Here is a 26,630-nt window from a genome sequence, read left to right as displayed (position 1 = left end):
CGCCGCAGTGTCAGTCATACTCCCTGAGAACAATGGATTGCCTTCGAGGTGAAAAGGAATTAAAATATGGTGCTTAAAAATCCTTGGGGTAAGTAATTCCAAACAAGACCTCACGAGTTTTGAGGCAGATATATTTTTTAATGCTTCAATTGATTAAACTTATGCAGACATGTTTTTCCGATAGGGTTTCCATTACATAGAGAAGAGATCTAGGTTTCGAAGTAACATATCAAAGCCCTTTACACGAGCACCAGTTTCGTTACAGAAAGACACATTCATTTTGATTTGCCCAGAATCACAGGATGTTGAGCGTCGTCGCCGAGACTTGAACCTGGGTTCCCAAGGTGCAAAGTCGACTGCTCTAGCCGTAGGGTTGCATCCATCCCCAAAGACATCTCACAGAGTTCACAGCGGAGCTAGGCTGCGTTCCTATTACAGCCCAATAATACCCTCTTTTTTTTTTTTTTGTAAATTTTATTGAAAATCAAACAACAAATAACATTATACACTTCACAAGGCAGATATTCATTTCCGGGAAACATGAGGGGACGGGGATTAATTCCATAGCATATGCATACAATATTTCAAACATCAATTCCGGGTTGAGGGGCGGCAGCGAGGAAACCGCGCGATATATTTAGTTAAGGTGGGAGGACCTGGAATGCCATCTAGGGAGACAAGGGGATTTTAAGAGTAAAGTCTTGAGGGGGAGTACATACATTCCCACGATAAGCATTCCATTGAGACCAAATTCTATTCCATTTCTTAGGTCTGCCCCGTGACAAGTACACCGTCTTTTCTCTGAACATGCACCAGTCCATGTTTTCCTTCCAAGCCGATATTGTGGGCAGTCTGTGGGAACCCCATAACTGCGCAATGTCCCTTTTCGCAATCATGTTACCGAGGGTTGCCCAACAGATCTGCGCCGTGTTATAATCATTCGGTTCCCATACATTAAGGAGACAGCGTCTGGCCTCAGGCAGGAGTGTAACCCCAGTGACCCTTTCCATGGTGGTATGTACTCGGGACCAAAACGCAGCCACCTCAGGGCATTCCCACAGTATATGGAGGAAGGTACCAATCATACCGCACCCACGTTTACACAGACCATCCACAGAGTACCCCATTCGTACCAGACGCGGACCAGTAACATACACGCGATGAAGGATCTTGAGCTGGACAAACCGAAGGTGGGCAGGGATGGCCACCTCCTTGGGAGAGGACACGGCCATTTGCCAGTCCTCATCGTCCAACTCCAACCCGTCAGCAGTCCATAAGGCCCTGAGGCGCACAAGCAAGTCGACTCTGTTGTTGATGAGCTTTTTATAGATCAGTGAAATTGTGCTATCAGGTACGTAGCCGTCAAGGATACGGTCCTCGAGAGGCGAGGATTCAGGGACCTCCGTCCCCTTGGGGAAGACAGACAACAAGGCGTGCCGTACCTGAACGTACCGAAAAAATTCCTTGTCGTCAAGCTCATAGTCAATCTTAAGCGCCTCAAAAGTCTTAACATTCCCTTTAGACCAAAGATCGTCAACCTTGCTTATACCAATCATGTCCCATTTATCAAAACCTTTCGTCCTCCACAAATTGCCCAAACCATCTGAATCATACAACGGAGTTGCACGGGACAATCTATCACCCCATCCCAGAGCAGCATTTGCATCACGCCACACTCGCACAGCAATTTTAGTGGGTCCAGCCAGAGTCTTATAGGGTCCCTTAGAGTATAGTGCCCTGTTGAAATTCCCACCTGGCAAAAGATACTTATCCATTGCAAAAGCTGGCGTTAGACCGGATGCATACGTTGCATGATTGACCGCACTCAGCTGGGAGGCCCAATAATAACGTCTGATGTCTGGGAGGGCAATGCCGCCATCGTACCATGGAAGAGTGAGTTTGGAGAGGGCAATGCACGCACGCCCATCCCAAATCAGCCATCTCTGAAGGCCCTCCACTTCATGAAAGTAGCCAGGAGGAATAGGATCAAAGGAGTTCTGGAGTGCATATAAAAATCTGGGTAGCGACATCATCTTGAAGAGAGCAGCACGTCCCAAGGGTGACAGAGGCAGCCGGCGCCATCGTACAACGTCAAGCTTGAGCCGCTGAAGAGGGGCTTGAAGGTTATGGTCGTATCGAACGGTAGGATCCAAGGAAACATAAATACCCAAATACTTAAAGCCGGACGTAGCCAACTGAATCGGGAATCTACGGGGCAATGAAGGGAGCTCGCCGGCCAAAACATAGACACAGGACTTGGTCCAATTGATGACAAGACCCGAGTTCTTCCCGAAGGAGGTCAGAACATCAAAAAGCACATTAAGGGACTTCCGAGGGAACATGAGGTAAAGGAGGATTTCATCCGCATATAGTGAGATTCGGTCCTCAAAGTCGGGTGTCCACCGAATGCCCTTCAGCGAGGTCTCCCAGCGAAGCCACTCAGCTAGCGGTTCCAAAGCAAGGGCAAAAAGCAATGGGGACAATGGGCAGCCCTGTCGAGTACCTCGCCCGAGTGTGAAAGTGCTGGAGACCCTCCCGTTAACAACCACCTGGGCCAGCGGCCTTTCATATAGAAGCTTCACCCAGGCAATGAATGTCGGACCGAACCCAAACTTAGTGAGAGCAGCCCAAAGATACGGCCATTCTATGGTATCAAAAGCCATAGTGGCATCAAGGGAAGCTAAAATGGCCGGCTCAGTCAGAGTCCCAGCTCTCGCGAGAACTCCATGGAGCCTCCGAAGATTAAGGGCGGTGTTCCGGTTCGGAATAAAACCAGATTGATCCGGATAAATTAAGTCACCAATCACCTTAAACAATCGAGTGGCTAACAATTTAGCACGTATTTTGGGTTCGGCATTGAGTAATGAAATGGGCCTATACGAAGCACAACGATCACGTGGTTTACCCTCCTTGTGAATTACAACGATGGTAGCCAGACGCTGATCGACTGAGAGGACACCAGAATCAAGAGCCTCAAGGAACGTGTCCCTTAAGTGAGGCGCCGTTTTGTCAGGCCGCAGCTTATAGAGCTCAATGGGCAAACCGTTGGGGCCCATGGCCTTACCTGACCGGAGGGCACAGGTGGAAGCTGCGACCTCGTCTACCGTGATAGGCGCATCCATTAAGGCCCTATCCTCATCGAAGAGGCAGGGCAAGGCAATATCGCGCAGCAACAGCCGAGAGTCATGTTCATCCCTTTCACTGACCGAGGTATACACCATCCGAAAATGATCCACAAAACACCCAACAATACCCACTGGGTCAGAAACACGTTCACCAGTCGACCTCTCAATCACAGGCACGACCCGATTCATTCGCTCTTTCTTGTCCAACCATGCAATCAGCTTACCCGCTTTGTCACCCACATCATATATTCTACCTTGCTGCTCTCTATTCATGACTTTCGCAACGTCAGTCACAAGGGCTCTATAATCGGCCTGTTTCAAAATAAGGGAATGCAGTGTAGCACGGGTAACATCACCATTGAGATTGCTCTCAAGCACAGCTATTTCAGATTCGAGGCGTACAAGTTCTTCGTATTTACTTTTTGGCAGCAGCAATCAATGACAATGAATGCCCACGAACCACAGTCTTGAAAGCCTCCCACAATGAGATAGAAGAAGAAACAGACCCCACATTTTCATTAAAGTAACAGCCAATAGCCTTTACCAGCTCGGAGCGGGTCTTAGGATACCGAAAGTACCACGGATTTATGGGAGCAACTCTACCCTCGCTACCCACTCCAGCCTCAACACTGAACCACAGGGGGGAATGATCAGAAATGCCCCTAGGAAGGTGACGGATCTCCCTGATGGAGGACGATTGCGCTGCAGGCATGAGGAAATAATCTAGTCTGGAAAGGCTACCATGGGCCCCGGAGTGGAACGCGTATTGTAACTGTGTGGGATGCATGAGTCTCCAACCATCCGTTAGCCCAAAGGTTTCGATCAGCTCACTGAGCCACATTTGTGATCTAGGTAAGTCCCGAGGGGGGTAACGATCAGAAGTGCCGGAAACCACAGAGATAAAATCCCCGCCAAGAATCAGAAAACCTTCAGGTAGCCCCAGTAGAAGCCGCCCGAGGTCAGCAAAGGTGGTGGCCTGTAGGCCCGGAGGGACATAGAAGGTGACTACGGAAAGCGTCTTACCCTCCCATCTCCCAGAGAGCGCAGCATAGCGACCCCTGTCATCGAGCATTATCTCGTCAATTTCCAGGGCGAGAGAGGACCTGATCAGAATGCCCACCCCTCTGGAGCCAGAGGTGAATCCGGCATGTGCGACTAGTCGATATCCACGTCTATTCAACGCCTGGCAAGCATTGCCAATTAAATGCGTTTCTTGCAGTAGAACAATATCAGGGGAGTGGCGTCGAAGGAACTGCAGCACAACCCCTCGTTTTATTCTGTCTCCCAAACCATTGACATTCCAGGACAGCAGTCTCAACTCACTACCCCCATCCCGAGAAAGGACCAGAGCCCCGCCCTCATGAAGCCCCGCAGGAGACGGAGCTAAGCAACAATACGATGCCATGTGAAGGAAACAAAGAAACAAACAATCCCCACCCCCACCCCCACCCCCCAACGAGAACCTGTTACAACACCCCCCACCCTGCACCCCTGTATTCGAACTGGAAACCACCCCAACTTGCAGTGTGCCTGTCGCCCAATCATGAAACTAGTCTACACGAAGAACCCCGGAGGAGGAAGAGTCCCTTACACCCCCGCCACCCTTGGACCCATCAAAAAACAATAGTAAAAAGAACAAATAGCGAAACTCAGCTGACAAACGATTAGAAAGAGCAGACGTCGGGAACCATAATGTCGCTCTTGATCTGGCGTGCCCCTCTCGGCGCCACTGGGGTGCTCAGATTGATCATCCCTTTTCGGCAAGGAATCAAGCCAGTCACTGACACTGTCCGGACGGTCAAAGAAGAAGGTTCGTTCCTCATATTCGATCCGCAGCCGGGCCGGAAACAACATAGCGTACTTGAGGCCCAGATCTCGCAGCCGCTTCTTCACCCCCTGAAACCCCAGTCTCTGTCTCTGGACCTGAGGAGTAAAGTCCGGATAAAAGTTCACGGTGGTATTATCGAACTTCAAGGGGCCATGCTCCCGAGAGGCTTGGAGAATAGCGTCTCTATCTCGAAAATGAAAAAGCCTAGCAACAATTGGTCTCGGGGGGGCACCCGGCTTTACCTTCCCGCCCTGGAAACGGTATGCACGCTCGACCGCAAATAATTTGCTGAGTCCGGCGGGAGCTAGATGGTTCAGGACCAGGTCCTCCACGAGGAGGTCGACAGCAGAGTTCTCAGGATTTTCCGGCACACCAATGAGTCGCACGTTATTGCGCCTGGCCCTGTTTTCATGCTCCTCAAGCCGACGGGCCATCAAGTCGTGTGATGATCTCAGGTTGCCGATCTCAGTCTGTGCGTCCGTAACATCAGTGATCAGGCTGGAGGTCTTCAAATCCAACGCCTTCACCCTCTCATTAGTTTTGGCCAAGTCCGCTCTAATCAGCGTGACATCCACGGCCACAGTGTCGATTTTAGATGCAAGAGCCTCTTATTGCTGTCCCAAAGAGGCCTGCATACCCGTGATGGCACTCATGACTTCACGAAGAGAGACATCCGTAGGCGCGGTCTAGTCTGCCCTGGGGTCGTCAAGAATACGGCCGGTACCACCGGAGGTTCCCATCGGTTGGGTGTATCGGTCCATGACGTTGGTCTGGGTATGTCCCACGCGGACCTGCGTCTTTGTCTTGCGCTTCTCGATTTCTGGTTTGGTGGCCATATTGGAAGCTGTGCCCCGAAGGGGCCCTCTAGACCTGGTAAAAATGGCCGATCTTGGTGGGGCCAAGGAAAACAAGAAATAGGCCAAAAATTGTGAAATGTCAATAGAGCACGAGGCCAAAAATAATACCATCTTTAAATCAACTCCCGAGTCAAGCTTCAGTCACCTTGAGGTCTGTGACTTCCAAATAAAAGAAGCTGTAATTAATGTATTTGTTTAAAAGAACTGAGGGAATAGGAGAGATCGCTTGAAAAAGATACAAGAGAGTAGAGAGGGCACCATGTGACTATTTTGGATCCAGTCATTACCCTGACATTAATCTCGCATAATTATCCCATAGTAATTATTTTTGGATCTTTTTTAATGTTTTTTTCCAATCTTTGCTTATTAATATAGAACAATTTTGGTTGCATCCAATATTAATTTTGTTTTCCATTCCCCCAGTAGATGGCAGTGTTGCACCTTCTGTTCCATTGAGCTGTTCATTTTTTTCTTCCTTCCCGTTTTTTACTTTTTCTTTACAAGGGACTGCCCCCAAAGCTGCTCCTGAGCGTCTGGTTACAGACAACTTTAGCTGTTTTTGCCCTGCTAATGGGTTCATACACTTAAGGGCACGGCAAACAATGGATATATCTACTGCTTTTCACTTATTATGTTAGCAGTGATAGAGCTCGGTATTTTTCAGCTTCTTAACATTACATGCATGGTAATATGCTGCCACCATGCGCCCACTTTGATATTGCAGGCACGCAAACCAAACCCATTGGCATGGTAATGCTTGTTTCCTCTTCCCTGAGCAAGACTTTGATTTTACTAACATTGTACGTACAATATACTTATAGTGGCATTCAGCCAGTTCTCTTAATCCATTAGTCTGTTATTGCGTCACTCACAGTTTTCTTCTAACCACTGCAGCATGGGTTAAAGGGTCAGCCCAATTCAGCCCCTGGCTACATTCATTATTAGTGAGGTATTCTCTCGGCACGTCCGCACACAAAACACCCACCTACAGAGTCAGGGACAACAATGCCAATGTGTGGTTATTTTTTTGTTCACCCATTTTGTAGATTGATGGGTACCCTACAGCTTCACCAGCAATATAGTTTTGCCAAAACTACGACAAAATAAAACAAGCACTGGTAAAGTCAAAAAGGCTGGTGTGCAACACAAAGCCCACTTGCCATTGTTAATACTTGTTTAGGTCTGGCTTGACCAAGCAGCTGTCTTTATTCCCTATTATATACATTTATGTATGTATTGTTTTTGGACAAAGGCAAGGATACATTCAACGAGCGATTGGAGAGTAGTGGGTTTCTGTAAACAATGGACCACTTACTGCTTTTTAAAGTAGTGTTATTTAAAGAGATGCATCTCCAAATCTTTGCAAAATTGGAGCAGTGTTGGGCAGTCCTTATGGATACTGGCATGTGGCTCTAGATCCTGGCTGCATAGACAGAAATGTCCTGTTGTGTTTTTTTTCTTTTTTACACTTCTTTTCTCCAATCTAATGAAGTCCTCGCTTCAGGTTACCAGAGATGGTAAATCGTGTGAGCCAGATAGTCATAGTTGCTGGTCTTGGTAGATTTGCAGGGAGTTATACAGATATACCAGCCAGCAAAGTGAACCAATGGAGTTCCATCAGGAAGCAGGTGATGTGAACATATTCCCTAAGGCTCTGAATGAGATATGCTGCAGCAAGAATTTTGACTTTTATGGTTAAAAGGGAGATGGGTCTGTATCATTGTTAAGAAACAAATGGGTTACAGTGCTTATGTATCAGCCTAACGATGGCAAACGTCCCTCAACCCGCACTGCCTGCAGCAGCAATAGAAGCTTTGGACCAATATTGTCCCATAAACACTTGAATATTTCCTCTGGGAGACCATTAGAGCCAAGGGTTTACTAGACAGAACATGACCAATAGCTGTTTCAGTCTCTTCCAGTGTAAGATCTCAAATGTTGTATTTTTGAATTAAGGAATATGGGAAGGGCTCAAACACTCAAGAAGCCATCAGGATACTGGAGAAGATATCAGCATCATCCTCTGGGCGGAAGGAACTAGACTAGAGAGATATTTATCTTGTATACAGAACTTTATAATATTCCTGAAACACTTGGGCAGTTCTAACATTATCGTGTACTGCGCCACCATCCATGTTGTCCACTGCAGATATCCACATAGATGCCCGCTCACAGTGCCTCAACCAGACTATCATTTGCCATTAATTATTACTATTTTTTTTACAGCAACAGCCCGTCCGTTTGGGGCATTCCAGGAAAGAAGAATTTCTGTCAGGCTGAACAAGGAAAGGCCAGGCTGACAGACACTCTTTTGGTTCAGGTCAGGCAGAAAGGAACTAGACATGCCCTAAATGCGCATGCTCCTGGCTGCCTGAGCTGAACTTTACCAGGCAGGGGATTTCACAGAACTGTGGGTGTGATTTCCTCAACCTGGCAAAAGTGACTTGAGGCGCCTGGCTAAAGTGACTTGAGGTCCTTCCTTTCATGATGAACGGGGCATCACCGATTACGTTGGACCTGGGCACTTCATTTTTAAGCCCTGAAGTGCCCAGGGCTTAGTGTCACTCAGTGACATCTCATGTGAGGGGTCAGCAGTCTCACTGACCCCATCCCACTCTGTGATGAGATTGGGACTCCTTCCTTCCCTCAGCCAATGAGGGAAGGCAGCAGTCCCAACCCTCCTGGGAGCTCTGAGGCTTGGGACTGCTGCCTTCCCTCATTGGCTGACCTAAAGCCAGCCAATGAGGGAAGGCAGCAGTCACAATCCTCCTATTTTGTGTTATTTTTTGTAAGGTGCATGCGTGTATGTATGTGTATTTGTTAGTGAGTGTTGTGAACAGGTGTGTGTGTGTGTGTGTGTGTGTGTGAAGGAATGGGTGTGAGTGAGGTGTATGGGTGCGTGTGAGCACCGCCCCTGCCCCTGCCCCCCCCCCCCACCTCATTCTCTGGTAAAATTACTGGCTACCACTGGTCTTGAATAGCCTCCTCATCACCTCTAGGAATTGTGATCTGGCAGTAGCAGTGGTTGGCTCTGCGTGATCTCTTTTTACCCTCGAGGGTATGCCCATCCCAGGAACTGGCAGAAGCAACCAAGTTCATCTCAGCATCTTCATCCTCTTCCTCAAAATCTCAAATCTTGCTGGATCTGGTTCTGACTTTCAGTGCAATACATGGAAAAACAGTCAACAAGCAGAGGAGGGATGAGCCTAAAAGTCATATAGTTTCATAGTCTGGGGACTCTCAATGGTCGCAACAGCAGTAGCAGTGCCAGTGCTAGTATAAGTACCAATTGCACCTAGAAAGACTGGCAATTATGTCTTCTTGCATCCTTTCCCAGGGCCTTCTCTGGTTGTCCAGTGCTTGCATCCTCCCTGTGCCACTGCAGGTTGTTTGCTGTTCTTCTCAGTCCACACTGTTTGGTGCAAGCCACCCATGGATCCATGGCAGCTCAGCATCAAACTGAGAAAGGACTGTGGAACAGTGGCAGCAATGTCTTTTGGTAATGTTCAACACGGCACAGACACAAGTATTGCTGATGTTGCTATAGGTGGTGCATGTGTGCTACTATAAGCAAGCACTCAGAACAGAAACAAGACCTACACACGAAGGGCGCTGACAGCTAAACAACTACACACTCATTTTGGGTTTTGGTCCAGGATAAACCTTGGGAGTCTTCATAAAATCTAAGTATGGTAAGAAATAGTGATATGCTGGAAAGAACTACTAGTAGTGGGAAAGTCGCGCTGAGACCTGGAAATTGATGGTCATGTCTGTGTTTGGGAGAAACATTGTGGAGTTTGAAAAATGCTAAATTGGGATGCTTGTAGGGGGTATATGCTTCCCCACAGTTGTCCTCGGTTTAGCAATTCAGATATAGGGCTTTGTATTCAGGACATCAGAGGGTTTTGATATAATCCTTTTCTGGCCTTTAGTCACACCTGTCATGATAGAGGATTTGGGGGGAGTGAGCACCAGCAACCACTGTTACTAGAGCTGTCAAGCCCCAATCCATTGGTCCTCCTGAAGAAGTATACCTGAGGAATGTTGCATAGGCAGGGAGAAACTGAGCCAAAGAGCATTTGGACCTGACATTCAGACAGAAAATTGTACTCTCTTCCTTTTGTGTGTCACATTAAGGACCTCATTCTGTGACAGACCTTTCATCTAGAGGTTCTTCTTTCCAAGCTGATGGAGCTCCGAATAAAGAGAATTGGGGAAGAACTAGGTGCAGGATTGTGTTCAAGGTATTTATTTCCTTTCCAAAAAAGCACAGTCGTTGCATAGAATAATCAATCTTCAGGGAATATCCTAGGTATGAAAGATTTTATTAAGTCAGTTTGAATACTGAAGTATTTACAGCCTAACTACTGCTGACTTTCTATTACTTTATAGTAGGCTTACTTCCACACCGCTACCTTGGCTGGGCCTGTAAATTCCTTACAGAAGGAGGGTGAGAGCACACTGCCCCACATCCCAGCACTCAGTTTGCCCTAATGCATCATGGTAAATTCAGTGAATGATAACACTTCAGTAGTAGTCTTTCATTTGTCACCCTGGTTGATGCAGCCTGTGCTGTGTAACTCTAGACACATGTTTCTGGATTCATTCCATCATCAGTAGAGAGGGTGCTGGGATATGAGGCAGGGTGCTCCCACCCTCCTGAAGATTCCTTGCCTAGTTCTAGGATTTATATGACACTTTGCACCATGCCTTAGTTAGTTTCAGAGCGATACAGTCGGGTTATGTTATGTTGCAGCAATCCCTTCCTCCCACTAATGCATGTTGCTTTATTTTACAGTCGGTTGGGCAGTGTTTTGGAGGGTTTCCAGCACAACTTCTATGTGTTGCAATAACTCAAATCAACCAGAATTATATCAAGGTAATTTTGAAGGCTAAACCATATTTTTTCACAAACCTATTTAACATTTTCATCAAAAACCAACTTTTCAGCTCCCAGCCTTCATCAATGTACCCCACATAGGCCAACAAGGAGGACATTCGGAAAGGGTTAGTGGGGAAGGAATGTATTTATTTCATTTTGTAATGCTTTTAATTAACTGTATATTAAATACATTTGATTTAAATGTGCCCCACCGTTCAAAAGCGGAGGGTGGGGGGGGGGCAGACTTATTTTTTCAGATGACAATGGAATTTTTAGATACAGCATTGCTAGCTTTAGACAATGTTAGGAAAAGGTAGTTGACAAGCTTAAACAATTTTAAGTACTGGGGATTATGGAGTCTGAATGCCAAGAAAAGACTTTTGACTGGCTTGACTGTAGTCTTCTGGATGAATTTAATTCCAAACTGATGAGTATAGATATTGAAGATGTTCAGTAAAAGCATGCCTTGTTTGTAGATGCTGTGCTGACTTATAACTGATTCAGTAATGTCATTACCAGAATTCTCACGCTAATTTTAAGTTTGTAGATTTATATAGCGTAGCTTATCACCCGTGAGGGTATGCAGGGGCTGTCCATGGGCACTGGGAGAAGTGATTTGCGCAAAATCACAGGATGTTGCGCCGACTCTGAGACTTGAACCCGGATCCCCAACTCCCGATTCGGCATGGCTAGGTAGTGGCCGCTGTAATGCGAACCACTACCTATCCATAAAACCCTCTATAAAACCTCTGGTTGTACGGGAAACATCGGTTACATTGCGGTGTTTACACCGCAATACCTTTACAACGCGGTATTACAACGAAAGTCATTACAATGACTTTCAGTAGATGGCGCTCTGACCTAAGGAATAGTATGATTTACTATGCCAACACCTTCCCTACTGTATGTAGACTGGAGTTGGAATAGTAAATCATACTATCCTAAATCCAGCGCCCTCCAATGCAAGTCGTTATAATGACTTGCCTTGTAATGCCTGCGTTGTAAAAGTATCGCGGTGTAAACACCGCGATGTAACGTCATATATTCCTCTACAGAGGGACCAGAAAACATTAAAAAAAAAACCTTTGGTAATAAGCATCCCGAATGATTGCTGCGACTTCTTCAAGATCAAGTGTGTGTCAAAATATTGGCACAGACTTTGACAAGTTTTAACACATTTTCAATAGGAGCAATAAACATGGATAAGATGAGCATTTTACTTTGCCAGAATTTACTAGACACTTCCAGCGCAGAAAGGTCTTATAGTTATCACTGTGCTCAGACGCAGATGTACATTCTCTGCCAGGGCACTGCTCACACAAACACTCTACTGCACTCATTCAACACTGTACAATCACACATACAAGAGAGCAGGATATGCCTCATAGTTGTATATCAATATGCTTACAGTCACCTTGCAGATTGGCTCTGCCCATGTTTCTCTCCCACAGGATGGCCTGTTATCCAACAAAACACATTATGTAGAATATCTTGCGTTCATAGAACATGGCACACATATGCTTTATTGTATCACAATCGTACACATCAGAAAGACTTAATTGCATGTTTCCAATGTTGGTGTGAATTGGCAGAGTCGGCTACTACAGTTCTCCATATCAACCATTGGTGCATATTCAGTTTTGTCCAGACGTGTGTCTGTATGCATGTTATATTTGAGTACCGCGGAGCTAGCCAAGAGGCAGAGGTGCTGCTGAGGGTCAAAGGTAAATATAACTCACTGTCCCTCAAAGGCACACCTTAGAGCAGTGGCTCTTAATCTGTGTTCTGAGGACCTCTGGTGGTCTGCATAGCGTAGTCAGGGGGTCAGCGACCAGTTAGAAAATTAAACAATATTAACGATCAATAAAGTGTATATAAATAAAGAAGCAAAATGTAAAGTTAAAAATCTGAAAATATTCTCTTAATGGAAGGAGTTTGAAAGTGGAGGCTAAAAAATAAGTTAGTATTCTCAGATTGATTTGTAGGAGCAGTTTAAGTGTATCAAACAGATTACATTATGAATGATGTCTGGTCTCATTTGAATTTAGAAAAGCTCCAATCTTTCCATTAAAACTAAAATGTAGATTTATTTGTGAATTAAATAAAATATTTCATTTTTTTGCATCTATGTGATGAATGCTTGTTACTGTAATTTGTGGGTGTTGTTTTTGCAGTTCAAATCATTGAAAAAGCCATGTGGGAAAATAGTGCTTGGAGGCTGTAATTAAAACTAACCGAATAATAACATATGTAACAGGGGGTGTCCTCATGGGAGGGTACAAGAAATGAAAAGGTGGTGCTAAGGAGGGACTACTAAGCCTATTGACCAAGGAAAACCCACTATTTACAAAGGACAGTGACAGGAGCCAATTGAAAAGATGGACGGATCATCATGCCCATATCCTGAATACTGCAAAAAACACAGTTGATGGACAGAATGTAGAACAATGTCATACATTCACCCCAGTACAAGGATCTGGGCCTAAATCCATCGTTTTTTTGCACTCCACACCACCCTGGGTTAGACACTGGCTATATGCAAATCAGCTCTGACCCTGTGCCTCATGGGAACAGTCCAGTCCGAACTACCAAGCCATGTCTTTCCCAGACCGGAATCAAGCATCCAAGGACCGGTTTCTGGCTATCAGCCTTCATCAGCCTGGATAGCTTGACTCCAGTGGTGTGGAGAGCCTGGGACTCATGTCTGAGCATCCCCAGCACACTCGGGGTGAAAATTGCAAAAAACACAGTTGATGGACAGAATGTAGAACAATGTCATACATTCACCCCAGTACAAGGATCTGGGCCTAAATCCATCGTTTTTTTGCACTCCACACCACCCTGGGTTAGACACTGGCTATATGCAAATCAGCTCTGACCCTGTGCCTCATGGGAACAGTCCAGTCCGAACTACCAAGCCATGTCTTTCCCAGACCAGAATCAAGCATCCAAGGACCGGTTTCTGGCTATCAGACTTCATCAGCCTGGATAGCTTGACTCCAGTGGTGTGGAGAGCCTAGGACTCACGTCTGAGCATCCCCAGCACACTTGGGGTGAAAATTGCAAAAAACACAGTTGATGGACAGAATGTAGAACAATGTCATACATTCACCCCAGTACAAGGATCTGGGCCTAAATTCATCGTCTAACCCAGGGTGGTGTGGAGTGCAAAAAAACAATGGATTTAGGCCCAGATCCTTGTACTGGGGTGAATGTATGACATTGTTCTACATTCTGTCCATCAACTGTGTTTTATGCATATCCTGAATACAGCATGTCTAAAAGAGACCGTGCAAGCTCTGCCTAGACGAAACCTAAAAAGCAGTATATCCTATGTGACGAACAAGCACAGGACAGCAAGAAAAGATGGACAACTGCACTATCCATCATAATTTTTTTTTTTTAAATCATCAAATGGACAGTTTAGTTCTGCAAAAGGAAACAACCGACTGATAGAGAAGTTTCCCACAAGCCTCATTCTAGATGTCAGCCAAGAAACTTTCCTAAATTCAAATCAGTCTTGACCCTGCACCCAATGGGAACAGTAAAGCCCGAACTGCCAGGCCAGGTCCTCCCTGGACTGGAAACAAGCATCCTAGGACTGGTTTCGGGCTTTCAGCCCTCATCAACCAGGATAGCTTGACTCCAGTGGCATGGAGAGCATGGGATCCACGTCTGGGCATACCCGTCCCACTCGGGTTGACAAATGCAAAAAGAACAATTGATGGACAGAATGCAGAACAATGTCATACATTTACACCAGTACAGAGATCTGGGCCTAAATCCATCGTTTTCTGCTCACCATGCCATTCCAGTTTGGACCCAGCCATATGCAAATCAGTCTTGACCCTGCGCCCAATGGGAACAGTCCAGCCAAACTGCCAGGCCAGGTCCTCCCTGGACTGGAAACAAGCATCCTAGGACCGGTTTCGGGCTTTCAGCCCTCATCAGCCAGGATAGCTTGACTCCAGTGGCATGGAGAGCACGGGACCCACGTCTGGGCAAACCCGTCCCACTCGGGGTGACAAATGCAAAAAGTACAATTGATGGACAGAATGCAGAACAATGTCATACATTCACCCCAGTACAGAGATCTGGGCCTAAGTCCATCGTTTTTTTGCTCTCCATGCCATTCCAGTTTGGACCCAGCCATATGCAAATCAGTCTTGACCCTGCATCCAATGGGAACAGTCCAGCCTGAACTACCAGGCCAGGTCCTCCCTGGACTGGAAACAAGCATCCTAGGACCGGTTTCGGGCTATCAGCCCTCACCAGCCAGGATAGCTTGACTCCAGTAGCTTTGAGAGCACAGGACCCAAGTCTGGGCATACCGTCCCACTAGGGCTAACTTTGGATTCAAGCTAGCCTGGCTGATGGGGGGGTGTTACCCTGAAACCGGTCCTAGAATGCTTGTTTCCAGTCCAGGGAGGACCTGGCTTGGCAGTTTGGACTGGACTGTTCCCATGAGGCACAGAGTCAAGACTGATTTGCATATGGTCAGGTCTGAACTGGGGTGGCAGGGTGAGCAAAAGAATGATGGATTTAACCCAGATCTCTTGACTGAGGGTGAATGGTTTGATTTGTTCTGCATTCTGTCCATCAGTTGTGTGTCTTTTGCTTTCCTGTCTTTCTATCAACATGTTTTCGCACTGCTGCTTTTTTTTAGTTTTTGAAGATGCCATCTGTCGGTTTTTGTTAAAGCCTCCCCCCTCCCCCACATACCTTTCCTATTTCTTCTCGATTCTCACAACAGGCTTTTGACATTTGTTAAACTTCTTACTTAGAAGCTGTATGTTCCATTGTATTTTTGGAGCACTGCCAGAAGACTTGTTTATGGAAGTGGATAGGTCTTGTTATTTTGGGGGAATTTATGTGTCTTTCAGGATTTTCCTTAAAGAGAAAAAGTCCATCCATCTTCTATTTCTGATCTACTTTTCTGCTAAGATCAACATTATTTTTCCATTGGTTCTGGGAGTAGGGGGTTTTACTCACACAGCAAATGGGTCACTCTGCACTGGTATGCTCCCTCAGTCCCACTGCCTTCCTTGTCCCACAATTCTCATTGTTAACGCACTCTGCATTTGACGTCATCCGTCCACAGAAGTAGCCATGTCCTTACTGGTGCAGCATATCATACTTCACCTCAATTATAAATTGAGCTAGATATACTTTTGCAATTCAGGCTTTTATCAATAGACAAAATAAAATGACCATACCATAAGAACCATGGAGGGGGCGTGGCTTGAGCGCCGAGGGAGATGGCGGCGTGAGCCCGGAGCTCCGTGCCTCCTTCCCCACAATACTCCTGAAAACGGGGCCAGAGAACCCGCAAGTGCCCCGGAGCCGGTGGCGGACCTGAAGGAGACTGGCCGGGCGAGACCTGAGCTGCTGGCGGCGCTGCAGCGCCGAGATCGACCGCCGGTCACAGCGGCCGCCTGAGTGAAGGGAGAGACGGCGGCGTGCAAGATGGCGGCCGCGACGGAGCCTTGACTGACCGAGGGCGGCGCAGCGGTCCACACACCCGGAGCACATGGTGGGGGCGCGGCCGCTGTCTGAGACGGTCCCAACGGCGATACCCCCCGCAGCGGGAGGAGCTCCTTAACCCTCGGCTGCGGTGCGCGGCGACCGCGACCGCTAGGAAACAGGGCCGCCAGGTACGTCACTGCAGGCGGAGCTCCCAGGCGGCTTCATTAGCCTGGAGAGCGGAGTGACGACCTCCGACCCAGCCCTGGGCACTGAACTTGATGGCGGGTGAGCGGGGGCAGCCCTGAGAGGTGGGCCACGAGGTACGGGAACTACTGCAGCACGGCCCGGGGCCCCCCCCGCCCCCCCACCTCCTTTTTCTCGTTGCCCCCCCGCCGCGACTGAGCGAATGGTGGTTGGAGACGTAGCGGAGACGCCCTGCGGGCCAGCAGCGGTCCCCCGACAGCGCCAAACTCCCGATAGCGCGCCACACTTGAGCTGCTAGCCCAGGAGAGGGGAGACGGTATACCATAGTCCCCCAGGGGGCGAACTGCACGGCAGGCGCTGCTTCTGGAGTGCGGCAACAGAGCAGTGGGATCCCGTGGCGCACAGGAGCCGGCCACGTGGCTGAGGCCCGAGGGAAGAAAGAACGAACATCCGCAGCCCCCGGGGGCCGAGAACCACGACAGGCGCCACTGCTGGGGTGCGACATCTGTGAAAGCGCGACCCCATAGCGTACAGGGACAGGCCGTGAGACCGGGGCCCAGGGGGGGTCTCAGCCAACCAGGCAGGCCGAGCAGGACGAAGTCAGCCACAATGGGGAAGCCGAGGACGAAGGCGGAGGAGGCTGAGCCGTCTGATGCGGCGGAGGGGGGCCCCACCGGGCAGACGGACCTGCAGAGTTTACAGGACCGGATACTGGAAGCCATAACGGTCACTCGAGACGCGCTCCACAACGATATTGCGCAAGTGGCGTCGGGACTGGGCTTGCTCCGGGCGGACCACGACAAATTGAAAGACAGGGTCAAGGACGCTGAAACGGTGATCAAGGACCTGGCGCCGGCTCACAAGGTGATGGAAGGGAAGCTAACGGAAGCCCTGGACCGCATACGCACCCTGGAAAGGCGGGCGGAGGACGCGGAAAATAGAAGCCGGCGCAGCAATGTGCGGATCGTGGGCGTACCAGAGACGGAGGGAGCGAGGGACATGGTTGCCTACATGGAGGAATGGATGAAAACAGTGGTGGCGCCGGAAGGGCTCTCCTCCTTCTTCACACTGGAGCGTGCACATAGAGTCCCCTCAGGGCCTCCCAAGCCCGGGCTCCCACCCAGGCCGATCATAGCCAAGTTGCTTCATCACAAGGATAGGGACTTGCTCCTGCGGAGAGCTCGGGAGGCTGGCCCCTTCCAGATTGCGAACAGCAGGGTCACGCTTTTCCCGGATTTCACCTTCGAGACACAGAAGCAGCGGGCCTCCTTCCTTACAATCAAAAAGGAGTTGCGGAATGAGGGGATTGCCTACTCGTTGCTTTTCCCAGCCAGGCTCCGGGTGGTGGTGGACGACAAGGCGAGCTTCTTTAACACATCAGCAGAGGCCTGGGACTGGTGGGAGACATACAAGGCTGGGACGGACGGCGCCAGAGCACGGGAGGAGCGGGAGAAGGAGCGGGGGCGCTCGCCACAGCGGCCGCGGAGGTCGAGGAGGCTGAGGAAACGAGGGCAGGGGAAGATGGGACCAACGGCCTCCCAGACCGAGGCAGAACGGCAGGCCGCACTACTGGAAGTGGGAAAGCTGAGTCAGGCGGAGGGCCCCGGTTCTGGGGGGGCCATGGACTCGGACGCTCTTGTATCGGCCTCCGGCTCAGAATCGGACCTTTCTGAGATTCATCGGACTGGAGGGCCGCTGGTGACACCGCAGACGGCGGACGAGATCCTGAATGTCTGAACTGCTGGCGGAAGACTATGGGTAATGTTTGGGTAGCTGGGAGGGGGACCCATGCCTAAGTATATAGTGGGCGCCGGGGCACACCGGGGCACTCGTAGCAGGGAGGACATGGGGAATTGGGGAGGGAGCGAGGAGCTAGGCGGCGCAGCCCCCTCTGGACAAGGCCGCACTCCGTAGGCCCTTAAGGCACCCACGGCTACGGCTGTGTAGTTACGACCTGGGTCGATCAGGTGTGGGAGTTTGGATGGGGACTGATATCTTGGTATTGGGGCCTATTCTGGGGGAGGGGGGGGGGTTCCACAGTTGGGGATTGTTTACCCTTTTTGAAGTTTTTGACCCTGGGTACACCACGGGTAGGACTGTTGAGATGTTTTGTTTTGTTAAGGGGGGGCATCACCACCATTGAAGGGCGGGAACTGGAGGAAATGTGTCGATCAGATCGCTGGGACAATGGCTAATGTGAATAACTTGAACTGTATTACCTGGAATGTGCGGGGCCTACACACTATGCAGCGCAGACACAAGGTACATGCCTATTTAGTGCGGAGGGGAGTGCACATTGCCATGCTGCAGGAGACGCATCTTACACAGCAGGAGGGGGCAGCGCTGCAGAAAAGGTGGCGGGGACAGGTTTTTCATACCAGCTACTCGGCATATGCTAGGGGGGTCCTAATCTGGATTAGAGCAGGCACACCTTTCCAGCTCATGCGCCAATGGGTAGACCAGGAAGGGAGGTATGTGGTGGCGGAGGGGAAGCTGGAAGGTAGAGATGTGGTCTTAGCTAGCGTTTATGCCCCGAATTCGGACCAGCTGGCTTTCCTCGCGACACTGTCAGGAACGCTGGCTCACTCCCTGGCGGGTCCGGTCCTGATGGGGGGTGACTTCAACTCCATTACGGACCCTTTGTAGGATAGGTCCCACCCCCCCCTGCACGATTCCCCGGTACACAGGCTATCTAGAGGTAGAAGGGAGTGGCAAGAGAGTTGGGAACTGACGGATGTCTGGAGAGGGCAACACCCGGCTGACCGGGATTACTCATTCTTCTCCGGACTGCACGACTTGCATGTCCGTTTGGACACGATACTCTGCTCCCGGGGGGTGCTGCCATGCGTCACGGGATCGGAGTACCTGTCGAGAACGATCTCTGACCATAATCCACTCCTGATCCGGCTGGCTTGGGTGGCGGGGAAACCCAGGATCCCGATCTGGAAACTACGGCCTGAGACCTTAGAAGACCCCATATTCGAGGCGGCCCTGGCGGAGGGGGTGGCCTCATATTTCGCGGAAAATGAAGGGACGGCGTCCTCCAGGGCGATGGAATGGAACGCCTTTAAGGTAGTGGTGAGGGGTGTCTGCATCAAAGACTATGTAGGTGTGCGAAGAGTATTGCTGGGCGATCTGGCTAAGGCGGATACTAGGCTGAGAGAAGCGGAAAGGGAGCGGCCCGGACACCCTGAACTCCAGGAGACACTCTGCGCGGCTAGGGAGGCGGTAGCGGTTGAGGTGGAGAGGCTTCGAGCCTTTGACTTCAAGAGGTATGTGCTGCGCTCCCATGTGGACGGCGACAAGGCGGGCACCCTCCTGGCGTGGCTTTCGAACCCCACTAGACGGTACACTCCCATACTCCAACTGAGGGATACGTCGGGTGTAGTACGGCACACTCAGTTGGGCATAGTTGACGGCTTCCGGGAGTATTATGAGGGCCTATATAAAAGTACCCCAGGAGACCGGCCGGGCCTGGCAGAACCCTTCTTGACGGGTCTTCCTCTGCGACGGCTAGAGGCAGAGCAGGCGAAAGACCTGGGCTCGGACATTGAGTTAGGGGAGATCAGGTCGGCGGTGCGACGCATGGCACGAAACAAGTCGCCGGGAATAGACGGGCTCCCCATAGAATTCTATGGCAAATATCTAGATATCCTGGCCCCACGACTGTTGACCATCTATAAAGAGGCCTAGGCAGCGGGCCAACTACCGCAGTCAATGCGGGAGGCATTGGTGGTCCCACTACTGAAGCCCGGCAGAGAGAGTAGTGACCCAGCGTCCTATCGACCACTCTCTATGCTCACCGCAGACTATAAGATCCTGAGCTCCATACTGGCAGCGAGGCTCCTGCCACACATGACGGACCTCGTGCACGAGGACCAGAATGGTTTTATACCAACACGCAACACCACAATCAACATTAGAAGGCTTGTCCGCCTCATGGACGGGTTGGACAGCGGAGCTGGGACGGAATTGGTCCTTTCGGTTGACATCGAAAAAGCCTTCGATGGTGGCTAAGAGGGAGATCACTAGGAACTGGAAGGCGAGGTTGGGGCCAACTCCGCGGAGGTGGCGGCGGGAATTCTTGAAGTGGGCGGCGGCTGACAGCTCATATAGATACCAGATTGCGCGTAGGTCCCCTAGCCGGACAGCGGCAGATACGGCGACCGCTTGGGAAGTAACGGTGCAGGCACTCCGGGACAACGAGGCAGATGAGGAGGAAGAGGCCCCCGAGGCAGGAAGGGAGGCAGAGACTAGCTGAGTCCCCGAGAGCATCAGATACACAGGAGGACAGGCACTGGTACTCCAGGAATGAACGCTATAAGTGCCTTAGATGGGTGGTGGTGACTAGGGTGGGTTGGGGGGGGAGTTCTAGGTTTTTGCGCGGGGGTGGGAGTTGGGGGTAAGCGCATAAGTTAAGTAGGACTGTAAAAGTAGTCATGCACACGATCAGGACACCGATTACTCCTTTGATCTGGACGTCGGGCATGTGAGCGCAGAGATATCAACGCCGCCCGACCCCCGGGTTGTGGGCATAACGGCTGTGTACTGACCACCAATTTATATTGTATATCTGCTCATTTTATGAAACTACTTGCGCATGTATGGGCCTGTACAGGCATGACTGCAATAAAAATTATTAAAAAAAAAAAAAAAACATAAGAACCATGGATGTCTAGATGGGAGACAAGTACTAAAATCAGCTGAAATGTAGCTTTTAACTGGCACAGGAAATCCATCTATTTTTGTATTGCATAATAAGCCACAGATCAATAACCAAACGCTCATTACTCTTTAAGTGCCACAGAAATGTCACAGGATTTAAAAGGAAGGTCAGACTGAGTGGTCAAATCAATACTGGTGGTTACAGTCTTTTGAAGGAGGTGTCTCTAAATACTGATTTGAAGAACCTAAAGATTTTAAGAATTTTGAAACATGACAGATGAATATAATTTCCGAGATTCACTGAGCACTTACTTAAACCTGAACCAGTTGATAGTACTACAACCATGACATTTTAATTTTCCCTGTGTGTTTCATAAAATGTCAAGCCTATTATGCTTACATCAAAGTCATAGAACAAGTGGGTCTAGTAACCAGAAATTAAGTGAGGTGTAGTACGCTAGCTATGTTTTTGTTATTCCTATTGAAAAAGTATACTCTAATAAAGATAGTATTGAGAATAATTGATAATACACTTATCTTATATTCTTTCAGATTTCAATGGGTACCAATCGCATTGGATTTATGGTGGGAAGGAATAAGACGGAATGTTCTAAGAAGACATTGATCTCCAGAACAGATGGTGTTACGAAGCAAGGCCACAATCCAAAGCCAGTATTTAGAAGTTCTATATTCCACAATCTTGAAAGGACATCTCTTCAATGAAAATATGGACTTTGATGCGGAGAGTGTCACAATCAAATAGAATTTTAAGGTGATATGGTTTCAAGAAGACTAAGACCATTTGTGTTATTTATGATATACCACATTCTCAACAAGAGTCAAGTAAACTTTATATCACTTGGAGAAGGTGTTGTAATGAAGATTAGAATCACAACTGCAGGAACAAGAGAATGATTTGGAATAGCAGTGAAAACCACAAGCCGTTAAACAATTTCTCCCAGATATAGACATTTGAAAAACAAAAAACGTTCCTAAAAAGAAAACACAATAACAAACAGAAAAATTGCAAAAAAGATTGTGAAAATGTCTGGCTGAGGAAGGCTAGAGGGAAACACTATCCAACAGTACAAGCCAGATTATACAAATCCTTTATGTTGTGAGCACATTTTGCTTCTGAACTACCTCTGAATACCATGGTGTCATCATGTGAGCAGTCTAGTATTTTAATACTCCCATTTTTTATTTGAGAAATGTTGTTTGTCTATTTGAAATTAACTATTAATATAAAGGGACACAGTGTCATGTTTATACATAAAAAGAAAAATGGTATTCCAATTTGAGAAATAGTTTTTGTTTTATTTCATCATATATTGTACTTTTACTAATTAAATTGAAGTTTTGAACTCCTAATTGATGTGATCTACTATATACAGGAAGACATAATTGCTTAACGTGACCTTATATTGATTGGAGATTGTTAGCCATATTTACTGACCAAATTCATCATTCAACATTATTGTGCGGTTGTATAATTTGGCACTCTGAAGCCATTATTAGGTACCACCTCACTGCACGTAAGACCTTGATCATGTCTTGTGATATTACCTGTATCTCAGCTGACTTTGCCACAGTCTGTGGAGAAAGGTGTGCTATTTCATGAAATATCAGTAGTTTTGTGACACAGCAGCCAATCGGATTTACTCTAGGATATAACTGTGCATTACTACAGCAAAGAAATAGTATGTCACCTTGAGGAGGCAGAGGGAGGCACATACTATAGAACTCTTCAATATCTTGGATACCTGGCTAATTGGCTCTACAAATATGTTGTTAACTTCTTGACTCTGCAGTGATTTAATGAATTCCATATATTTGTTGTAAATCAGATGACGCACACTCATGCCACTTTCTCTCCTCTGGCTGTGTGTGTGGCCTTTCTTGTTATGATTTTATGAATGTTTTATAGAGTTTGCATTCCCCAGAATTTTGATTCTTGGTGCAGGAAACATAGATGACATTATTAGATTTTTTGATTCTTTTGTTTTTTGTTATGAGCAGTTAGTTTTCAACAGATTCCTGAATTAAAAGTGCTTCACTGTGACTCGGATGCCCCTGGGCAAGTAATTCCAGAATGATACACCCTGAGTACTGGCTAGTCCACCACTCATTCATTTGTTGTTGAGAGTAACAGTACTAAGCAGTGAGGCAGAAGAAAAACAAAGGATGTAGCATGCTGCACCACTTTTATAGTAGTAAAAAAGGAGTAGATGAGTTCTCAGTACACTCCATTAGTAGGAATGCAAATTGTGGTCCTTGTATTTGAGGGGTAGTGTATATGAGATAATCACTGTGATGATTACAAGGTTACATCTTTTTTATTTATATATATTACAATCTCACAAGACTCTTGTGGAATTGTGAAAAGAAGGAAGGAGTAGGTGATGTTTGAATACACTCTGCTATGGACCCTTCGTACTGTAGAGGCCAGCCCCTCCACACACCCTACTACGCACACCTGTCATTTCAGAGAGAGGTCTAAAAGGAAAGGGCAGTCCCATCCCCACACCATATTAGCCCACAAATATTACAGAAAGGGAGAGCTTAGCAGAGTGACCAATCCCTCCACACACCCTATTACGTACAACGGTCATCTTAGAGAGAGGTCTGAAAGGAGAGCCCAGATCCTCCCTACACCCTTATACGCACACCTATCATTGCAGAGAGAAGTCACAGCAGAGAAGCCAGTCCTTCCACACTCCCTACTGTGCACACCCATCATCTGAGAGAGAGAGAGGTCTGGAAGGAGAGGTCAGTCCCTCCCCACACCCTACTATGCACCCCTATCGTTACAGAGAGAGGTCTCAGCAGATAGGCCACCCCCTCCCTAAATCCTACCACGCACACCTGTCATCTGAGAGAGAGGTTTAAAAGGAAAGGCCAAACCCTATCCACACCCTTCTATGCACACCCTTCATTACAGAGAGAGGTCTCAGCATAGAGATCAGTCCCTCTACACACCCTACTACCGACACTCATCATTGCAAGAGTAATTACACTTCAAAAAAAGATTGCTGGCGAAATGTTCTGATATCAGAGTTACAATAACTGGGCATGCTCTGAAAAGTCTTCAAGTGTCTCCCCATCAGTACCAGACACACCGTGACTCAGGCCCCCGTCACTAGCCCCATGGACTATGGCAACACCCGCTACATTGGGGTCACCTCTCTGCTGCTGAACAGACTTCAGACCATCCAGAACGCAGCAGCCAGGGTCATATCATCCCTAATCTCAGAACACTCCACTGGATACCTGTCCACAAGAGGTGCCAGTTCAAAATGCTGACCTATGCCTACAAAGACATGCACAATGAAGAACCAGCCTACCTTGACCACAGCCTGAACTTCCAACAACCCATCTGATAGCATTTCTCCACATACCTCTCCCCAGCTCACATGCTCAGCTTCCACCAAAGCAGGAGCAGCGGCTGTTTCTTCTCCCACCTGGCCACCTAGACCTGGAATGGCCTTCCACACTACCTCCCGACCTCTCCATTCCTGCAGGAGTTCAGAAGTGGGATCAAAACCTGGCTGCTCAATTGACCAGACGCAGGAACAGCTACCCCCAGCGCCTGGATACCCTCACGGGTGATAAGCAGTGCTTTACAAATACGAATTGATTGATTGAATAAACCATTTTCTATTGAATATTTATCTGTTTAATGTGCACACACATTTTACAAAGATTTTGCAAACTGTGAACCATATCTTGTTACTAAAATAATGTTGGAACACAACATATATTATCAAGTCATTCTACCATACATACACTCACTAAAATAATTACTTTACTTAAAAAAATAGGTGAAATTCACTGATAAAAACAAAGGTTAAAGTAACGTTATAGTTAGGTGGGATAAGAAGATCTGTCTTTGTTTAAACAACACCTTAGAAATTCTCTGAAACAACCAAAGACTAAAGTAACATTATAGTTAGGTGAATTTGTCAGTGTCAACATTATTGTTTTGAACTAAAAAAATAAAACACAGAAATTCACCAGTTATTGTTAGCAGCGATACCTAGAACTTGTGCCCCTGCCATGCATTGCTTATGACCTCACATATGACATCACCCATGACATATTCCACAACATCACTTATGACATCACTGATGACATCTCAAATGACATCATTGATGACAAAATGTCCTTTTCCCGCATATTGCTGTATAAATTGCTATGGCTTCACAAGTAGCGTAGTTCACTATAACAACTAGCCACAGATATATAGGAAACCCTCATTGACAATGGTGTTCAACCTGTCTACAACTATTCTGAGAAAACCAAAACAGTGAATGCCAATTCCAAAACAAATGCCCTACTACAGACATCTTTTATCTGTATCAAACCCCTGACACACACATTCACCTACATAAAGAAAAAATAGCTGATATCAGTAGAGAACTGAGTACTGTAAACAGTGTTTAATTTATGGAGAGAGTTCATTCTGTACCACACTATTTGCAAACAGTGAAACTTTCATGAGAAATACACCACAGGGTATTCATAGAGTCTACTAAGAACAGTGTCCATTCTATGGAACAATTGTCAGAAAAAAGACTATTTGTTCAAAATAACCAAGATCTGAAGGTGCTAAAGATCATACAACCTGCACCCTTCATACTGTGGAGAAAACTTCACAGAGAGCCCATCTCTGATCAAAACAAGCATGCATACATAGGTTAGTACTGGTGCACACAGTCTTCTATGTTATGCGTAAATTATCATCTTTCTCCTGTTGGAAACTTTTTCTGCAGAACCAAAACGTTGTGTGGAGCAACAGTCAACTGTTACTTGCACACATAGTTACTCTTGATTGCAAACATTTATGATATGTTCAGTAACTTTACACAGCTATGGTGCATTAAGAGAATATGCATTTTGTAAACACTGACACCCAAGCTGTTCAAAATGACGTAGAAAAAGAATATGGTAGTTACCCACCACAATGTAAACTGTAAAATAAACTAGAACACTCATTGGATGATGTAATCAGTGATGTCATAGAACATGTCATGAGTGATGTCATATGCTTGTTTCCGGTCCAGGGAGGACCTGGCTTGGCAGTTCGAGTTGGACTGTTCCCATGAGGCACAGGGTCAAGACTGATTTGCATAGGGCCAGGTCTAAACTGGGGTGGCATGATGAGCAAAAGAATGATGGATTTAACCCAGATCTCTTGACTGGGGGTGAATGTTTTGATTTGTTCTGCATTCCGTCAATCAATTGTGTGTCAATTGTGTGTCTTTTGATATGTGAGGTCATAAGTAGGTCATAGTGGGGGTGCACGATATTACTTACTACCCCTATCTTTTTTTGTGCAAAACACACAGTGATTATGATGATGAATTGCGGATAGGAGTCACATATTTACTTATACACTGCTTACTCTTGCACAACAATAGAGTTCCTTTTGAACTTTAAAATCTAGATTTCTTGAAGTAAAAATGGGGGGTGGGGGGGGAGTGTGGTAAAATGCCAATCTTCTGAATGCAGTTTCCGCGCACTTTATTCCCTTCCCACTTATTTATGGAAGCTTGAATTTATTGTGTGTTGCCAACCACCACATTTATAAACCACCCGCTTCT

At 47.4% G+C, this 26,630-nt stretch overlaps 1 protein-coding gene across 2 annotated transcripts in view; it reads left to right on the top strand.

Moving 5' to 3' along the window:
- FAM76B (family with sequence similarity 76 member B) overlaps nucleotides 1-26,026 on the top strand; it is a 146,538-nt gene extending 120,512 nt beyond the window's left edge. Inside the window, exons 11-12 of one of the 2 annotated variants that reach the window (XR_013599802.1) lie at nucleotides 10,609-10,689; nucleotides 21,580-22,398. The gene's annotated coding sequence lies outside the window, so the exon portion shown is untranslated. Of the gene's footprint in view, nucleotides 1-10,608; nucleotides 10,690-21,579 lie in introns of both variants that reach the window. The other variant, XM_078656981.1, reaches the window with a different exon arrangement.
- Nucleotides 26,027-26,630: the final 604 nt, after the last annotated feature.

Source organism: Lissotriton helveticus, chromosome 8 (assembly GCF_964261635.1).
Source record: "Lissotriton helveticus chromosome 8, aLisHel1.1, whole genome shotgun sequence".
Lineage (NCBI taxonomy): Eukaryota > Metazoa > Chordata > Amphibia > Caudata > Salamandridae > Lissotriton > Lissotriton helveticus.
This window is presented reverse-complemented; position numbering and strand designations above follow the sequence as displayed.